Source organism: Zootermopsis nevadensis, unplaced genomic scaffold (genome assembly GCF_977971745.1).
Source record: "Zootermopsis nevadensis isolate Lab colony 2312 unplaced genomic scaffold, Znev_1.0 Znev_ptg000016l, whole genome shotgun sequence".
Taxonomy (NCBI): Eukaryota; Metazoa; Arthropoda; class Insecta; order Blattodea; family Termopsidae; genus Zootermopsis; species Zootermopsis nevadensis.
The window spans coordinates 4,478,931-4,499,492 of record NW_028259148.1 but is presented as its reverse complement, the minus strand read 5'-3'; the positions used below and the strand labels follow the sequence as shown (position 1 = coordinate 4,499,492).

The window sequence follows — 20,562 nt, the reverse complement described above, 5'->3', positions numbered from 1 at the left end:
TAAACAATTTCTAAATAATGCTACACACAGTAATAGTATTTAAATTTAAAAAAGCAAACACGTGTTTCCCCTTAAATCTCCAGTTAAATTGCATATCTTATGCAGAGAAAACAATGCAAGAAGGCGAAAGAACACCAATGTAAGAAATGAATTGGTTTTCGATTAAAATCAAGTTTTCATATCTCCAATAATTTATCGACAACTCGCTTTTCTTGTGACGTAAACGCTGTTTCTAACCATGAGAAAAAATATAGAACTTACAATCACCATCTTATATTCCAAACTAATTTACTAACACCCCTCATCATAAGGCTCTGATCACCCTTTTTAATCCTTTCAATATCATTTCGAATATAATTTGCTGTTAGTTGCTTGATAATTAGACGAAGATGACGTGGTCTTCCGCATGGGAAGATACGCGATGATCATCCTGGGAATCCATAAGCAATTTCCTGGTTGTAATTACGTTGTAAACTCCGCCAGTGTTTGGCTTGCTTGTTAGGGGTGGAAGTAAAGGGGGAAGGGGTGTAGACTCTGGAGTCAACTAGTTGAACGATCTGGAAGTAAGATTCTGTAAACTAGCGCAATACTATATACACCAAAAATTCCATCAAACTGACCATACATTCTTTTCAACAACTGCCCAATGCAGAGAGGTCAATTTCTACCAGACTACACAGTGCAACAACCCAGAAGACAGCCATCTTGAGGAGTCTTACACTTCTCCACTAGAAACGTTAGCTGAATCACTATTTCCTCTGACCAGAGACCAAAGTTTGTTGTGGAATGCCTGTGAAGTAGTTTCAGATTCTTTACGTGCAACAGCGTACATAAGCGAAGAATGGAAAACATCGTGAATGAAACCAATGCGCTGATATTAATAACGTTCTGAGGGTCCTGATATCAAGTCACTTTCTTCAACAAAAAAGTTAACTCAGAAGGACCGCATACTGCAAATCTAGAAGACGTTTGATTCGCCACGAATTCGCTTATATTCAAGCACGTAGAATACAACAACCATCCATAATCTGATAAGAAGGAATCAGACAGTACACATTCTCGGATCACAAAATAAATTTCAGCTGAATGTGTTCAGAACCTGTAAAATATGTCATCCTACTAGGCCTATTTCAAATTAATACTGAAAAATAATTAACTTGATTTTACTAGTGTTGAATATTCAGTGAGGCCAAACTAACTAATGGTGTTACTAGTTGCAGTATTGATGAAAATGCGTGAAGTGTAAAACATAAACATCAGAATGTCAATTCTAGAGCAACAGACTGTTAAGTAATTGCTAACTGGAACGTTAATATGAATATCGAAAGACTTTAATGCATATTTAAGTAAGTAGAAAGGGAAATACATTAAACAAATTAAACCGGTCAAGTTCACACTAGAACTACGCTGTACCGTAACTTTACTGTGAGCAATTCGAGATGCTTTCAAACCGCAGTCTTTAAACAATGACTGAACCAAAAACGTGACTCTTTATATGATTATATTTACCCTCTCCTCCCCTAATTAACCAGTCTAAGATCCACATACGACTCAAGCCCTTAACTTTCAACATCAACAAATATAATAGTACGTAATGACTTACAAAGACCTCTAATAGAACTGTATAATTCACAGACATTACTTTCAGAAACAAACTGCAGACAGGTTCCTACAAATCTTAAGACTTTGCCGTACAAAATGTTAATTCACATTTCACTTCCAGACCTTCCACTGACGTAGTTTATGTACACTTTATCAAGTGACTATATTCATTTACATAGTACAAACTTGCGTGTGCGTGACTTACTGAGAAGTAGTTCAGTAGGTGTCCTGAATGGTAATTAGGTGGTTTGCTCATATATCCTGCACACTCATTCGTTACCCTGTTATAAAACGCACAAAGACACGCAATGATGCAGAAAGCACTGAGAAATGATCCACCTGGCGCTCAGTTCCCGTACATTTGTTCAGAAGACATGCAGCATGAAAAGCGGTGCTATTTTCATTATTCATTAAATAACATACATTAAATTCCAGACGGGAGTGGGTAAAAGAACAAGAAGATTGGACGGATGCATTAAAATATACGTTTCGTTAGTATTTGCAATTCGTTATAAAACGAGAGGAAATGGAAAAAATGGCAATGACATAACAGCGGTTCAACAACCCTTCTAATTTCCCTCAGAATTATTTCGCTCGTTTTCGCTGTGTGAGCTTCAGAATTGACGGTATGGAGATTGTCGTTTATAACCGTGTTCAAAACTCTTTTTCACCCGGAACACATCCTAATTTAACAAAGAAACATGACGGCACACCACAAAATTTCGCCTCACTAAATCGGGATATGCGACAATACCCGCTACCATAAATATGAATCTACTGTCTCTCCGAGATGAGAACTGATTCACCCTAGTCCACAAGTATCCGTCTGCGCAGGCGCACAGCCGTTCTAATACACGGTGTAGAAACATCGGCTGACACTCAATTCTATATTAGTTCTCCATAACTTGACAGTGTCTCATCTCATTCTTGTCTTTTTGTTTTTTCATACTTTAGAGAGAATTCAGCATAAAAGCCGGGCAACTGGTAACACACCCATAGTATCAAATACGCAGACTGTCCCAACAGCGGTAACATTTTAGTAAGGGGCAATATTTTTAGAACAGCATTCAGTATGACGTCACGGCTTCAGGATCTAGTTAATTCTGCACTCAGACACAATACATACAAACCGGGGCCCTGTAAGAACGCAGGCACATGAAAACATTACACATATTCTAAAAATTCGCCATAAGTTTTACTACAAATAAAATAAATAGAATATCCTCGTAACGTATTGTTCTAGATAACATTTTCAATCACTTGAAATTGGAAATACATAATGTTTAATGTTTATATTACTCGGCATTTTGCGAATTAACAAATTCTCTTATGGCCTCGGGTTTATGGGACACTCTGTATATCCTACAGCTGTTTTCACCGGGAGGATGGAACATAACTGAAACAAGGTTTACAGTTTTGATAAAGACACATACAAATCCCAATATAAACTGATGGTGTTCAAACAAGAAAGCATAGCTGAAAAGTAAATTTCAACGTGCCAACATCGGCTAGATGTTTCCTATACCAGAAGAAACAAATTTCTCAGTACTAAGATCCTTGAATAAAAATTTTCTTGGATATTATCCATCGTCTAGTAAATATAAAACGTAAAACGACGTTTCGGAGATAGGGATTAGCTCTATCTAGTGGGCCCAACTGTGTAGGAACCTGAAGACGGAGATAGAGTCCCATCTCGGAAACGTCGGACCGGAGATAGGGATTAGCTCTATCTAGTGGGCCCAACTGTGTAGGAACCTGAAGACGGAGATAGAGTCCCATCTCGGAAACGTCGGACCGGAGATAGGGATTAGCTCTATCTAGTGGGCCCAACTGTGTAGGAACCTGAAGACGGAGATAGAGTCCCATCTCCGAAACGTCGTTTTACGTTTTATATTTACTAGACGATGGATAATATCCAAGAAAATTTATATTCAATTGACTCTTCACCATCGTCAAGAAGTTTTAGATTTGATATACTAAGATCCTTATTAAAAATTACAACAAGCCAGTAACTACTGGTGTACCGGTCACTTAATATTACCCTTCATGGACATTATTTTGTATGTTCTTATATTGAAATTGAATGCAATTTTGGTTTCTTATTCTCCTCCCTAAATAATTTATAGGAATTATTATCTATCTTTATAATTTATTTTACGAGTGGTATACTTCTTAAATTCCTTCTCTATCCCTACAACTCTGCGACTTGAAAATGGCGTCTTCATATTCCAGATAAGATCTTACACAAGTCATGTGTTGGTCCATACAAATTTACCACACACATATCGTACGTATTACAGGAATACTAACGATTTACAACAAACACAAGCTTCAATACACGACTAGTCTAATAAATTACTGTGTGTGCAACGTTCACACAAATTATCTTTAAAGCCCAAGCGACGTGCTACGAATTATTCTGTGGCACAGTTAAAAAGAAAGAATGTACCTACCATGAACAACAGAGAATTTCATGTAAAAGCTTGAAATTACTTTTCTACATCAGCGCTTAAGTGATGTAATCTATATACACAAATAATATCTGTTCGTTCTCTGTACAAATTGCATGATGGTTTGCTTTTGCCCGTCTCCGTGTCGAACTAACGAATGTATTTCTATCATTTAACCCCTGTCTTCACTTCAAATTTCCTTCATAAATAAATGGTATAAATGTCGCACTTAGAAAGCTATTTACAAAGATAATGATAAAATACAAAGTATGACTGTTCAGCACAAAAAAAAACAGTCTATTCCCGCCAACTTTGACGTTAGTAATAAAATAAGTAAAACCTTTATGATTCCAGAATCGTCAATGAATAGTTTATGCCTGTTTATATTCATAGGACAAAGCTAATCTGAATACACCCTCCCAGCGATCACATTAAAAACAGAACTCCTGCCGCAAAACCTTAAGTACAAGAAGATGAGTTACTTAAAGGTGATAACGGAAGACAGGCACTATATACGTTGTGACGCGGTACTGATGATTCTCATACATTTAGTATGACACAAGATGTGGGGATTCGCCAATTAAGGTTGATTCCTTAGAATATTTCCCCCCTTTCGAGTGGAGGGGGAATAAGAAGAAGGTATTTAACCATGCTGTATTAACAAATTTAAAACTTCTTGACGATGGTGAAGAGTCAATTGAATAAAAATTTTCTTGGCTATTATCCATCGTCTAGTAAATATAAAACGTAAAACGACGTTTCGGAGATGGGACTCTATCTCCGTCTTCAGGTTCCTACACAGTTGGGCCCACTAGATAGATATCCGGAGATAGGGATTAGCTCTATCTAGTGGGCCCAACTGTGTAGGAACCTGAAGACGGAGATAGAGTCCCATCTCCGAAACGTCGTTTTACGTTTTATATTTACTAGACGATGGATAATATCCAAGAAAATTTTTATTCATGCTGTATCAAATTCAAGAGGCATGTCGTATAATATTTGCGCAGTGACAGTTTGTGTTCTTTAATGATCTCGGAAAAGGTCACCAGATGTGTAGCGGGAAAAATTCTGAAATTAATCATTTAAAAGGACGCAGATTAACACAAAACCAATAACGCATACATACACGCCTACATGCCTCTAGAAGAATTAGCGGGAGTCGAGGTAAAGTCTATGGTCCATGTTTAATGAACAGCCGATTCATAATTTTCCATGTGTTATAACGATACTAATCAATTTTGCCAGTTGACTGGGAAAAACCCTGAGGCTCGAACCCAGACAGAGATGAGACTGTGCGAGAGGGCGTGGAGCAGGGGAAGCTGCTACGGTCGATATGACGTCATCATGTCTGTGACCCCCTGCTCTCGCTTACCAGTAGCACGACTGTCTGCGGGTATTATTAGACTACATCAGCCCCAGTCTACATGCATCAAGGGAAACTTCTATGCCACATGCTTATATACATATAAAAATAGTCAGGAACATCGTCCTGACTTGAGAGAGACGAAGTTCAAGGGGAGGAAACATATGGCGAAGACAACACCCGAGCCCACACCACATGTGTTAAGACTTATTGCTGTAATCTTCCGTTCATTGCACCCTTCTGTTTCCTTCCTTGGTCTAAATATCCTGCGGTGATGCAGAGCAACGGTCTGGGAAACACACAAATCTATTTATGGTTTCGGGACCGTCTGCATTCAACACTACATCGAGCCCGGAAAGATCAATGCGTTCAAATCTTATTTTCTAACGCTAACACGCGGATTTCTTAAACATAAAATGGTGAAACACACGGTAATCGTGGCCCTCTTCCGGGTCACAGCGACGTGTAGTCTGATAGAAGTTTGCCAACGCCTTAAGAGGTCCTTAATGCTTCTATCATCAGGGCGATCGCCCTAACTCAGAAGACAGATATCTTCATACTCACCGCTGTGAAAACCTCAAATCATACGTATATTTCTATACTCGTAACAGTAATAGTTCTACAGGATAATTCAAAGCCCTAGTACGATACTTAATCAACTGTTGGGGAGATCAATTGAAACAGAACCTGTTTATAACTTTTTTTCAGATACGTCACTCTTCCCTAGTGACGAGGATTTTACGTTTATGAATCACCCTGTATAAAAGAAAAGAGCGAAATTATTGGAGACAAAAAAAAACTCGCTCTGGGAAGCAGACGTATATTAATTCTCCTTTATTTTATGGTCATGAAAATAAGACACTGAATACACAGGAAAATATGTATTTTAAGATTTAATTTTAACATAATACTAGGAGTACGGTCAGTTCGTGTCGCTGGATGATTAGAGCACTTCTTTAATCTCTAATCAGTATTCTAAGATAGAACGCATTTAATTGAATACCACGCGTAACAAAGCCCGGTTCTGCTAAACTTCCTAATCCCAGAAAGTTATTTACAAACCACCGCTATAAAAACCATTAACATCATCACGAACCTGGTATTAAAATTGCAGGGTTCTAAAACACGATCAAGGAGCGGATCAGACATATAACACATACCCGATCGATAACACGCTACAGCCCGTTGCTATGCAACGTACAGATGACTAAACGTTTGTCCTCATTCACAGATTTAGGAGCTCCAATTCCATAGATCTGAATGTATTAATCTACAAAATTATATATATATATATTAATTTATTTATATAATCTCTCTCTCTCCTACGTGAATTAGATTATTCAGGTCTGGTCATTTTTAAATGCTTACAAAGCAAATTTTTTAATATGAACAAATATTCAGCAAGTTCTTCACTAAACTAATCCACAAAATTAAAATACTTCATCCATGAAGTACATAACATTTAATAGAGCTGGGTAATAATACCGTACAATACAGTACATACACTTACAGCTTTCAACTAAAATCTATTTAAATTTTTAAATAAATATCTAATCTGAAATAAAAGCAAAAACTAAAATGTGCTCTTACTATAAAATAAAAAGGGGATTTCGGAAAGATTTATGGACTTATAAAACATTTCGCAATGCCGTGTCCCGCGACACAGAAAACTTAAACGACTATCAGCTTCTGAAGGAAGATTCTTGTCCATGGAAGCAGTTTATATACACCTAAGGTTCAAATCGTATTTCTTACAAGAATCGGCGAGGTCATTGCCAGATTCCTTGCTTTGAAACGTTACGTGTGGATTTCATCTTACTAAGAACTGAAACACATTTGATGCATTTTACTAAGAGAGCTCAGTTTCGCCCACAGGTAGTGATTTCTTTTAACAGAGATAACAATTCTGGTCCAGCGAAGTGTATGTCAGAAACTGGGAGATACGCGTAAAAAACAAAACACTACTCTGTTTTAAATAGCAACAGTAACAAATATATTTTCTCTTTTCCATCACTGATCCAAACCCAACAACTCTGAGTACAGACCCTCAGATAAAAATGACCACAAATATAATTTACGTTATTGTGCTCCCATTTCCGATAGCAGATGAACCATAGAGCATTTCACTCGAGTAAATAAATAATTTATTCTGAAGCAAAGAGGATCTATGTCCTCTTTCCGACAACCAGCGATATATCGCATATTTACGTATCAAAGCTCCTCTATTCCTTAAGTAGTAATGACCTCTATATATTCTCTGTGCGGCAGAATGATTTATTAAGCCTTTCGCTGTCGCCCAAGGCTGAATTCACCATGTAACTTTACACGCTCTGATTCAGTTATAATTTGGTTACATGGTCACAGAAATCTACTAGATTTAAATAAACACATAATCGAAGTCTGTATTGTTTGTGTAATGATTCCTGTCAGAACGGATACCAGGAACAATCAAGATAAAATATTTAGAAATTTTATCTATAAAGTTTTATTATCTCCTTCGGATTGAAGAGAAAAATAGAATAAATTGTAAATGCTCGTCCCTTGATTTTTGTGTGAGTTTTGACTGTTCTATGCAACTCAAAAGACGCTTTACGGCAACGTCGCACTACGTCACGAAGAAGGGCCACAATTTTCGAACAGCAGAGGGGAAAATATTCAGAAAGTCAACACAAATTTTGAGTCTGAATATCGTTGGTTAATATTGTTGAAGGAAATTGTCTTTAATCTGATAATCACAAATACCGTCTGTGTACAAAATGCTGAGATCGTGAATGTTAAAAAATGTAACACAAAAAGGTTAAAATGACAACTTACTTCTACGGTCTTCCAAATTAAATGTTCACACTCGACCTATAGAGTTGAGACGGTGGCTTTCCGGACAATAACCTAACGGATAACGTATCATAAATGGCACCTAATTTTATCAAGACTAGACATGAAATAAGATGATAATAAGAAACAAAGCGATAACTTCCTTTCTGCAGAACCAAAATAGCCGCAGGATGCATCGCACATTAAACCGGACGCAGAGGTCAAATAACTTCGAGGCACGCGTCTCTTCGCGATGAAGCTGTCAGGGTTGATAGCACAGTGGGCCTGTGCAGTGGGTCTAGCCCCACGATTCACGAAAATCAACTTTATCTACGCCTTCTAAAACACAACAACTAATAAGACCACATTAATTTTTCTTTAATTCCTTCCCTGCAGAGTTCGTGGTAGTCTACTCCGAAGCGTGGAAATATGACTTGGAAATTTCAAAACCGTCGGAAGTGGTTTTAAACCCAGACCTTCCGAATTCAATACCCGTTCGTATAATTTATAGACGGAACTTTTAATTGAACTGTATTCGCTCCCTGTTGGTCGAAAAAGTAATACATAGTTCACAGTTTGATAAAGAGCGATGGGATATTGTACATTGATCACATTTTCCGATAACGTACATGGATATCAAAGGTATTCCTACAGCATATGTTGTTATCTATTTGTTTTTCATGCACGTTATAAGATATTTATTATTTATAAATTCTTTTTTACGAATACCTCAACAAAAGCTCGGGTTCAAACACGTTTACGATGACAAAATAACCTTATCCGCATAATATTTAATAATTCAGCCGGTAACGCAGAGGAAAACCGATGTTTCTCCATTACTAAGATCAACTTCTTAAATATGTTGGGAAATAATCCTTGTTTACACTAAGAATCATATTAAGCCCCAAAGTACAAAATGCACGGTTACCAGTTGTTAAAAAAGGTGCCATATAGAGTTACCATTGGGGCTTTAAAGGGTTAAACATCACCAGAAAATGTTCAGCCGTCGGGTTAGCATTCTCTCCCCAGGGTTCGAGGCCCGATTTCAACTGCCCCCTTCTTTGGAATAAAAAAATTAAATGTGTGCCAGGTTAGAAAAAGCTACAAATATTACAAATCTGCACATACACTGTCATTCCCTCAAAACCAAGTGGTAACTACTCGTATATATTCCATTTATCCCACCAACCCCAAAATTGGAAAACCACCCCTTTTTTTGGGGTGTTTGCGACTGATTTTCTACACATTCACAACTACCTTCAATATCTATACGCTTTCATCTCCATCCACTGACTGAGCACACGCCATGCCTTAGTGACAAGCAAGTCACTTGACAAATGCATTTGTAAAAACAGAATAAATTCCAAAATATTTACGTTTGAGTTCACAGTCGGAAGCTAAACCTGTAACCATACGAGACAGATACAACATTGCAAATTTTTGTGAAATCCTGACCAGTGCCAAAAACTCGCTGTACCCTGCGGACGGAAAATAACCCCATTTTCACAAACACACACTGATTCATCGGCTTATTAGCTGGCTCGAGTGACGTACAATACATCCGTCACTGGCCGCAGTTTGCATCTGAATAACAACACACGCCACTGATATGAAACCACAATAAACAGCTGACATCTATGGATTTTAAAATAAATTAAAGATAAAAGTTAAAACTGTTAAAGTGCTTAAACACCACGTCATGATGACGTAGGCGAAGTGGAGGTAAAAGCTGGGCTTTAGATGGAATGTGGCTGGTCAGGGTACACAAACAGGTCTACGTCACATCCAGGAATAACCTTGAACCCAGAAGTGAACCTAGACCTGCATGTAAACCCCGAAGAGCCCTTCAAAAACCGGGAATATTCCGTAAAGGACCTGGAAATTCCCCCAAGCGACCGAAAATTACCTCGATCGTCACGAACCGGACGTGACGTCACGGCACACCACCAATTTCAGGAGCTGGTGGCGTTATAAAGCACTACTCAACACAATGAAGATTGCACAAAATACAAAAACGGAATAAGAAGAAACAGATGAAATTTCAAAGTGAATTTTTTTCTCTCCAAAATTTGAAAATGTGCTGAAATTTTGTTGTGACACATAGAATGAGGTAACAATTTGTGGTGCATATATATTACTGATGGTGACAGTTAATAATTTGCCTTGAAGGCATTTAAGAAATATTAAATATTTACTGTGAAATTCACAAGTATGTGGGCAGATGACCTAAAAATCGATCCGCAAGAAATGTTACTCTCTTACGCAAAAAAAAAATATCCCCTCTATTATGAATTCCTACGTGAATGCCACGGTCTCGACAGCTGAGTGGCGTGAAGTGTGGATGTTGCACGCTACGACTAATTCTTCCCTGAAATTATCTGGGGGTAACATAAAAAAAACAGAACCCCATCCAGGATAACCAAACGCCATAAGCAAACGTGTTCGTAGTTTGAAATGTCTGCACCGTCTATATTCTGCACACAGTAGTCATGACAGCAACTACCAGACACTCTGTCTCGTTCTGAGCCAAATTAACATAACCGTTTTGGATATCCTTAAAACTCATTCTGTTCTTTTCCCATCTTTGTCCCTGCCATCTTCTCAAATTGCCAAATATTTACATCGGCGTTTTCAGTTTTTATTTTCCGAAAACGTGTTGAGTAATTCTTCCCTCAGACTGTCGACAAGATGGAATCATGCTTTTACAAAGGACCTGACTGCATCAGACCCATCAGTTCTGACAGTTACGTAAAATACAATTTCTGTAATGATTTATTATTATTATTTAGTGTTCTGTCTGACGACAGGTCCATATGAACAGGATCCTTCCATCCTTTTCTCGGACTGGGACCTGTTCATATACGTTCTTGGCAGATGATCCAGAAGTGGTTTGCCATTGCCTTCTTCTGTGTGTGAATGGAGTAATTATTGGGATGCCATGGAGAAACCGGGGAAGCCCCCGGAGGAAAACTCCGTGTTGCCTAGACCACGGCCTTGCCCAACACAAGTTATAAATTCTGGCACCGCCGGGAATCGAACCCGAGACCCCAGGATTACAAGGCCAGCGTTCTAACCGCTAGACCACCTCATCTTATTATTATTTAGTGTTCTGTCTGAGGACAGGTCCATATGAACAGGATCCTTCCATCCTTTTCTCGGACTGGGACCTGTTCATATACGTTCTTGGCAGATGATCCAGAAGTGGTTTGCCATTGCCTTCTTCTGTGTGTGAATGGAGTAATTGTTGGGATGCCACGGAGGAAAACTCCGTGTTGCCTAGACCACGGCCTTGCCCAACACAAGTTATAAATTCGGGCACCGCCGGGAATCGAACCCGAGACCCCAAGATTACAAGGCCAGCGTTCCAACCGCTAGACCACCGTGGCGCTGATTTATATGGTATATTAAATAGCTGCATGCAACAATAACAGCTGGAGGGCAATCGAACAGTCAAGCAAACAATTTATTGCAAAGTAACTACAGTTGACGTGCCATCAACAACCGGAGACAACAGTTTGACACCCCCAGATTATGTAAGTCATATTAGAGCTTAACAGGTAAAGAAGTTAATTTTCAGGTTCCAAAGCACGTTATCTACAGTAACAAAGATATAGTCATACGCTTTTCAGATGAACCTCAGTGTCCATCTGACGTCCCCAACACAATTTTAAACCAACGCCGCCATCATAATCTCCAAGAACAGCAACATGGAGTCTGTCCGCGTAAAACGTAACAGCTGACGATCAAGGGGCGTGCCTGGACGGAGCAACCATCTAGACTATAGGGTGTGGTTATTTGAAAGAGAGAGATAGAAAATAGAGCAATGTTTTTGGTGGAGAAGGAGACGGAACAAGGGGTTACTAAAAGGAGGACCAACAAAAATGGTCCTTATGCCACTGTATGTAAGTTACAAAAATAAAAAGTCTATAATTCTTACCTTCTATGCTGTTCCGGTTAAGCAGACTGACCTTCGATTGCACATCGGTAAGGAGTAATCCACTAGGTTCACAGACACTCACAATATTAATAGTATCAATAATAATGCTATTTCCTGGAGATGTAGTTTCAGACAATTCGTATCCACCGACAACTTTCTTAAAGGAGATATTTCATAAATAAAAAATCGCATTTATTGTTCTACGAAGTACTGATGTTCCAAGAACGATAAACTGTATGAACGATCACTTAAATGTCCGCCAATTACTACCGCGCTGCTATCGGACGTTTCGACAGTTGAATTACGTGTATTATTCCTCAAATCGAACTGAAACACACGTGTTACAAATAATAGCTTTTAAATTTAAATTACTTATATAATACAGGTTTAAAAACAATTATATCAACACTACTTGTTACTTCTAAAACGTTAATTTATACATAATCTGCATATATTTAATAAATATTATAACTGCGCATTGAAAATAAATAAGAATTAAACCCGCTATAAGGAAATTACCTACTTCCAAATACGTGGTTTAAAACTGTTAAAAATAAATGCACCTTTGAAAAAAAATTACCTTAACTTTGTAATAAAATATCAGTCTCTGCTTTCATTTCGTGTAATGTAATAATAAATACGTTCTGATGTTGTCGCAAGTTCAAACACTATAGGCTTCTTCACTAATTAATTAGTGACAGTCCGTAGGCCAGAATTGGAATCCGTGAAACTAAACTCACACTTTTAAAATTCTAAAAAGAAAATATTTCTCTGTTTGACGTTTCATTAGTAATTGCAAATACCGGTCTTGAAAACAGGGTTCAGGCCTTCCGTTAAGCATAATTTCGATACATTTGAAAAATCGGTATACAACTTCCAATATTAATTGCATCTACACTCAAAAGTCTATATTATATTACACTGTGCTGGTCACATGACTAACAAACAAGAGGTGAATCATTAAAATTAAACACTGAAAACGACAAAAATGAAGCAGAGTTCATTTACATCCGATTTTGCGATTATTTGAGTAACGTAGAGGTATTTAAAAGTCGTTTTACCGTTTGCAGACTCTCGGACGAAAACCTTTCACGGTTCTTAGAACACATCGAACAAATACGAGTCGAAAATGGGTCGGACCTCACGATAAATTTGCACAATATCATTATAAGATGGTGGCAGTAACGGCACTGAGACCGCGAAATTGCACTACATTAAACATCTACACCAAGCCCTTTATAGCACAGACAAGAAAAAGAATCTTCTCGAATGACTGCTGAATAAAACAAAGAATCCATCCGTACGTTTTAAACTGCGATTAAAATAAAGACACTAAAAATGTCAGCAGTTAACACCGACGTTGCATCCATTACATTTGACATCGCGAAACAACTGACTATCTAACCCAAAACACGACACAAATCACTCGCTGCACAACACTAAATAAATCATCAGCAAGCGATTCGTTCATCTTCTTTCACAATTCCTTCCGGCTTGTAATCCTCTTCGAATTGCACAATTCTTTGTTAGGTGAGAGTTCTTAGCGATAAACAAGATCTCTGCCACCATACTACAAACATCACTGTGTTGGGGAGCCTGCTTTCAATTGTCAGTTTCCATCACTCTTAGTACCTCCCCCGCCATCTCCCGCTAGACGCCAGAAACGTCGTATTTTCCACCATGGCCGCCGTTCAATAATAACACTAGACGGACATTGGAATCTCAAACCCAAAATCATTCGCTATATTTCTGAAAATAAACATTCTAGATATCGTGAACAATAAAGAATCAGCCACTCGAAAAAAAAACTATCATTCAATTATTTATCACTGAATAAACATTTCAATTATAAATAGGATAAAGATCCTTTGTTACAGACATGCGCAGTAGGGAGATACCGAGACTACAAAATCCACCCCAAGTCTGTCTCTATCACAGTACGCATTTACGTTATGCTAAGAACAGAAAGAGAAGAGAGACAGACGTGGGATGAAAGGAAAGTGGGAGGAAAAATCGATAATACTCTTTCCTGCCTCTCTTTCTCATACCAGAGTATATGCTTCTTTTCCAACGAGTACACCTCACTCAACAAGTCACTACTGTTTCTATACAGACAAGATGAACTCGTTTGCATCTCCAATAAGACATCCTGGTAAAACCCTCAATCTGTGTGACAAATTGGTGTTACATCCTAGCCCCAAAGTAACCAAACTTCAATATCAATCAGGATAGTAAGCAGATCTGATGAGAAAAATCTTCATTCGACACACGTGGTGTTTCAAGTGGATTAATTACCAGAAGATAAACCAACCAAAGTTTGTTAATATCTTTTGTATATTACAAGTAATTTCGTAGCCATAAAACACCCCAACTAACCACGGTGGAAGGTCATTATTGAGAATCTGATATTCAGCTAATGATATTTCATTCTTTATCTGATCACACTAATGTGTGAGGTTTATTAACAGCAACTGGTAAATTGCCCGTCAAAATCTAAAGCAGTAAACATATACATTGCCATAAATTCTATCCCATAAGGCCCATAATCCCTTACCAGCAAATGATCACCGACCAACGAGGTTCCAGACACGCTAATTAGATTGAAATGAACATGTTTATTCTTTAGATCATATCAATCTTTATATACGGCAACAAAGAGAACAGAAAGATAGTCTCAACACATCGGGTTTTCCAAACAAACAAACAACTTCCTAATAAATGTAAACGAGTAAAGGCAGATTTAAACAGAATTGTTAAAAAAACGACAGTACGTTCTATTAACTAACTAGATGGCTTACGGAACTCGAAGGTTCATCACCGAACTAACCAAAGTCCTCCACCGGGTCCTGCCCCGGACCAACAAAATCCAGTCTCCTTCAACTCCTATCTCCCATAGATCCCGCCTCAGATTATCCTCCCATCTACGTCTAGGTCTCCCCAGCGGTCTCTTTCCCTCAGGCTTCCCGACCAATACCCAGTGCACATCTCTTGTCCCATCCATGCGCGCTACATGCCCCGTCCATCTCATTCTTCTCGACTTAATCACCCTGACAATATTGGGGGAGGAGTACAGATTTTTAAGCTCATTAATATGCAGTTTTCTCCATGCCCCATCGTCTTCTCTCCCAGGCCCAAATATGTATATTCTATTAGTGCAGTTATTTACCTATGGTCTATATAAAGACTGTATGAACAATAACAAATAAAATATCACACTCCAAAAATGGTCATATATCAAAAATAAAATATTGCTTATCAATAATGAAATTTGAAACGAAATGGTCTCGAAATTGGCAATCAGCTAGACTATGTGCTAGACAGATAATGTTATAAACTTTATATTTGGTGCGTCATTAAACGCTTTATTGTCAGCGTTATCATAGGAGAGGTAGGGCAGCTTGCAGTGATATGTCAATACCAAGCTGATTAAAACACGTCAGCTGTTTCGAAAGTGATCGCGGGAGGGGGGGGGGCACGCAAATACGCAGATGGACGTATCCATGACGTATGTCTGCCTTTCATTACAAACGACAGTAGACTAAAATCAAGATCTCTGCATTGTAAGAGACATAATCAATTTCCTGGATTCGAAGCCGGTGGATGCAGTGTGATTTTCCGCACGCTTCCACCTTCCTCGTCTCTGGAGAGGATTCAACTGGCTCGAGATGATGGAGTCCAGTGGCGGCCTATTATTAACACCCAATGACACTCGTGTTCTCTAAAAAGTTGAGAGTTTATTGACCGGGTTAGTAAATATCAGCTTCTCAAAACAGACTCTGTTACTGGAGTTGTATAACAATTCCCAAAACGATGTGTGCTGGTATGTTTTGTTGCAAAACATGTTCGTGTCCATTTGTTAACACCATGTACTTCTAATCCACGAGTTAATCACTGCACCTACAAAAAGTCCATTTACTGAAACTTACCTTCTTGGTTTTGTGGTGTAAACTGTACGACGTGCGTCGTACAAAAACTGAAATTTACCGGCCTTGGCAGTAATTGCGTGGATGCTGAGTATTGGACAATGGCACGTAAGCAATGAGATAGGCCTGCAGCGAGAAGAACTGCATTAGCGAAATGAGTTCGTAATGACGAAAATAAATCAAATGCATTTCAAATATGAGTGCAAATTTGCACTATTACATGAGTTCGCATTATCATCCAGTACAAAAGTAAACTATCTTGAACCTTAAAGATGGTTGTCATCTGCCGTGGCCTGATGGCGGAGGCAGCATGACCTCCGAAACGTTGGTTAACATCGACCAGACTACACAGCGCAACAACCCAGAAGACAGAAATCTTCATACTCTGATGATGGAGGCAGTATGACCTCTGAAACGTTGGTTAACATCGACCAGACTACACAGCGCAACAACCCAGAAGACAGAAATCTTCATCGCCCTGATGACGGAGGCAGTATGACCTCCGAAACGTTGGTTAACATCGACCAGACTACACAGCGCAACAACCCAGAAGACAGAAATCTTCATCGCCCTGATGACGGAGGCAGTATGACCTCTGAAACGTTGATAAACATCGACCAGACTACACAGCGCAACAACCCAGAAGACAGAAATCTTCATACTCTGATGATGGAGGCAGTATGACCTCTGAAACCTTGGTTAACATCGATCAGACTACACAGCGCAACAACCCAGAAGACAGAAATCTTCATACTCATCGCCCTGATGACGGAGGCAGTATGACCTCTGAAACGTTGGTTAACATCGACCAGACTACACGGCGCAACAACCCAGAAGACAGAAATCTTCATACTCATCGCCCTGATGACGGAGGCAGTATGACCTCTGAAACGTTGGTTAACATCGACCAGACTACACGGCGCAACAACCCAGAAGACAGAAATCTTCATCGCCCTGATGACGGAGGCAGTATGACCTCTGAAACGTCGGTAATCTTCTATCAGACTACACGGCGCAACAATCCAGAAGACAGCCATCGTCAAACTCACCGCCGTGAAAACCTCAAATCCCGCATTTTGAACCTTTTAGACAAGCCAACGTTCACAATCTCAGATTCTGACCGCCTTCTTATTTTCCCTACCACTCATTTATCACTCTATATTGCGGTAAGTTATTGATTTCGCGATCCCTTAAAATAAATTAATTTCAAGGAGAATAGCAGTTCTTGAAGAGCTGACAGTTGCTAAGCTATTAAAGAAATTTCCCGCTCTATAAGGTTGAATTCCAGCAGGAATGACCACCGAGTAGCGATTCGAACCCATAATCTCTGGAGTAACAAGGCTGTTACAGTAAATAAGTTATTTCATCAGTTTCAACCGAACACAAATACGATAGCTGTCTTTAGTAAATTATAATCTCGAAACCTAAGTGTAAAACCCATAGAAATACACGAGTAATATGTTCAACAAGTTAAACTCACTGTAAACATGAACTTTGAGAAGATATTTTAATATGTGATCATATTAACCCTTAAGTGCAGTCTGAAGTAGCTTCCTGGAAACAGAACGTTAGTTTAGTATTGCAATATGATTAAGCACTACACCTTTCCTTTGAAGTGGGTACAGATCTAGATGTGTAGAATAGTTTCAAACATTCTAGGATATGGATGAAGGAACTAAGTTCACAGCGCGCGTTTACTGTATATTTATGCTGACTCAGTTACTGAAGTTGATTTCAAATTTCCTTACTTACACTGGGGGTATAACGTACCTAAGTACCACGACAGTCGCCAAAAATTCAATTTCAATTGTATCTTATAAAGATGGTTTTGTGTCAGTGAAGTATACGAGGTGCGATCGGAAAGTTTCAAGACTGTGTCAATAGAGGGCGAACCGGATGTAGTACGAGCTTCTGCCGCTAGCTGATTCTAAAGGAAGAACTCCACAGGCGACGCATCGCAGCCAAGTTTGTGCCAAGGCTCCTGTCTGAGGACCAGAAGCAGAATCGACTTCTCGTTTGTCAGGAGCTCAAAGATCTTGCAAGAACCGACCCCAACTTCCTTTCTAAGCTCCGTGTGACTTCTTCCTCTTCCCAAAGATGAAAATTCAGCTAAACGGAAGGAGATTTGAGACGATAGAAGAGATTCTGGCAGAATCGCAGATGGTGCTTGACAGGCTGACAAAGAAAGATTTCCAGGGATGCTTCCAGGCTTGGCAGCGGCGCTGGGATCGTTGTGTTCACTCCCAGGGGAACTACTTCGAGGGTGATGGATGAATTTAATACCTGAGATAAGTGTACGGGTTTTTATACGCGCAGTCTGGAAACCTTTCGATCGCACCTCGTATCTGCAACATTTTAACACGAAGAATGATCGACATCTATAATTCTTGACTTTCCTTACTTGTTCAATAAAATTCTTGTTGTTATGATACCAAAAAAATGTACTGCAATCTCCCCAAAACTAATTTCTAGATGCATCTACGCCCAGTTCACTTTATTTTACATCTTTACGGCCATGTTTCATTTTCATAATATCTCACCAACCGCGCATCGGCCTTCAAACTCATCTTCCCATGAAGATATCCAAACAAATCTTGTAACATTTCTTGTTTCCATGACCGCCAAATGTCCAGCTCAATTTAATCTTAATAAGTTTAAAATTTTCACAACATATTTAAAATTTTCACGGCGACTGTATGCAGTGAAGTCTTGTTGGGCGATCATACGTACACGTTAACCCTTTAGAAGGTTAATACTAAACAGAAGTTGTCTTTAAACTTTGCATCATTTATTTAAATTGCGTGTTAACGTACTATAAAAGCACTTATATTATGAAGTAGCACGGCAATTTCTGAATTAATCTTAAATAAAACGATCGCTTTGTCCAATAGGCCTATGAGATGGGCGTTAAGATTTACGACAAAAGATAAATTCCGCTGGACATTCGTTGTGGATAAGATAGTACGCACTTACAAGCTTTTGATTACGTTAATTTTGACAGTGGTTTTACAAAGCGTACACCTGCCTTCTATCTATGATACCAAGATAATGACGAAATACATAATTACGGTTCAGAAGTGTGGTGGGAGTTCCATGTGCGTAGGCCCGCGAGCTTTTTTGAAGAACCTAAGACTAAGAAACCGTCTGTTAATATTTTAAAAAGTATCAGATTGTCACTAGGTTCATCCCATCATAAAATTTAACATATTTTATCAAACTTTTTATCTTGTACTAATAATGGTCTAGCGGTTAGAACGCTGGCCTTGTAATCCTGGGGTCTCGGGTTCGATTCCCGGCGGTGCCCGAATTTATAACTTGTGTTGGGCAAGGCCGTGGTCTAGGCAACACGGAGTTTTCCTCCGTGGCATCCCAACAATTACTCCATTCACACACAGAAGAAGGCAATGGCAAACCACTTCTGCATCATCTGCCAAGAACGTATATGAACAGGTCCCAGTCCGAGAAAAGGATGGAAGGATCCTGTTCATATGGACCTGTCGTCAGACAGAACACTAAATAATAATAATAAAAAAATAATTTGTAATTGAAAACAAGAAGACCTTCTATCCTGACTTAGGTTTCTCTAGATCTTCCTCCGTTCAGCCCGTCAAATTGATCAGATATCATACTCTTTGGATTGCAGCTAGGAAAGGGTTTTGATTATCTGCATTTACCCCCGTGTATAATGGGACGCACACGTATAAACACAGCACGTACTCGTAAACAAAGCAAATAGGTGCAGAGCGCCCCAAGGAACAACTGCTGGATTTCGTCAAACGTTTATCATCCGCTTTAATTAATTTAATTGCATATATTTGGGCCAAAACAATGTCGTTCATAATAAATAAACAAAGAGTGACCCCTCTGACATTCAAAATTACAGCCTGGGTGGATAATAATTTCAAAGTTAAGTCATTATTCTGTGGAAATTTAAAATACATCAACGTAGGGCACAGTATAGCCACGGTGGTCTAGCGGTTAGAACGCTGGCCTTGTAATCTTGGGGTCTCGGGTTCGATTCCCGGCGGTGCCCGTATTTGTAACTTGTGTTGGGCAAGGCCGTGGTCTAGGCAACACGGAGATTTCCCCCGGGGGCTTCCCCGGTTTCTCCGTGGCATCCATTCACACACAGAAGAAGGCAATGGCAAACCACTTCTGGATCATCTGCCAAGAACGTATATGAACAGGTCCCAGTCCGAGAAAAGGATGGAAGGATCCTGTTCATATGGACCTGTCGTCAGACAGAACACTAAATAATAATAATAAGGGCACAGTATTGATTCATCTAAACCAAAATCATTTCATTACAATCAGGTCTACTCCAATTATTTAAATTTAATCCTAAACCGAAGATGATTGTGACACGTAAATTGACGGACAAGAACGAAGAGAGAGAGAGAGAGAGAGAGATACAAACTGCGACGTTGCCCTGGCTGATGATTCTTTGACCACTACCAATGCTAATATAGCGCGATT

At 39.1% G+C, this 20,562-nt stretch overlaps 1 protein-coding gene across 5 annotated transcripts in view; it reads right to left on the bottom strand.

The window, feature by feature from the left end:
* The window catches only part of LOC110840107 (rhomboid-5), a 262,804-nt gene that overhangs the window by 180,280 nt on the left and 61,962 nt on the right, over positions 1-20,562 (bottom strand). For 2 of the 5 annotated variants that reach the window (XM_087349826.1, XM_087349828.1), the window contains exons 1-2: positions 12,744-13,793; positions 12,164-12,490 (exon numbers count right to left, since the gene is read on the bottom strand). The exons of 2 other annotated variants lie outside the window; for them this stretch is intronic. The gene's annotated coding sequence lies outside the window, so the exon portion shown is untranslated. Of the gene's footprint in view, positions 1-12,163; positions 12,491-12,743; positions 13,794-20,562 lie in introns of those variants that run through there. One more of the 5 variants, XM_087349827.1, reaches the window with a different exon arrangement.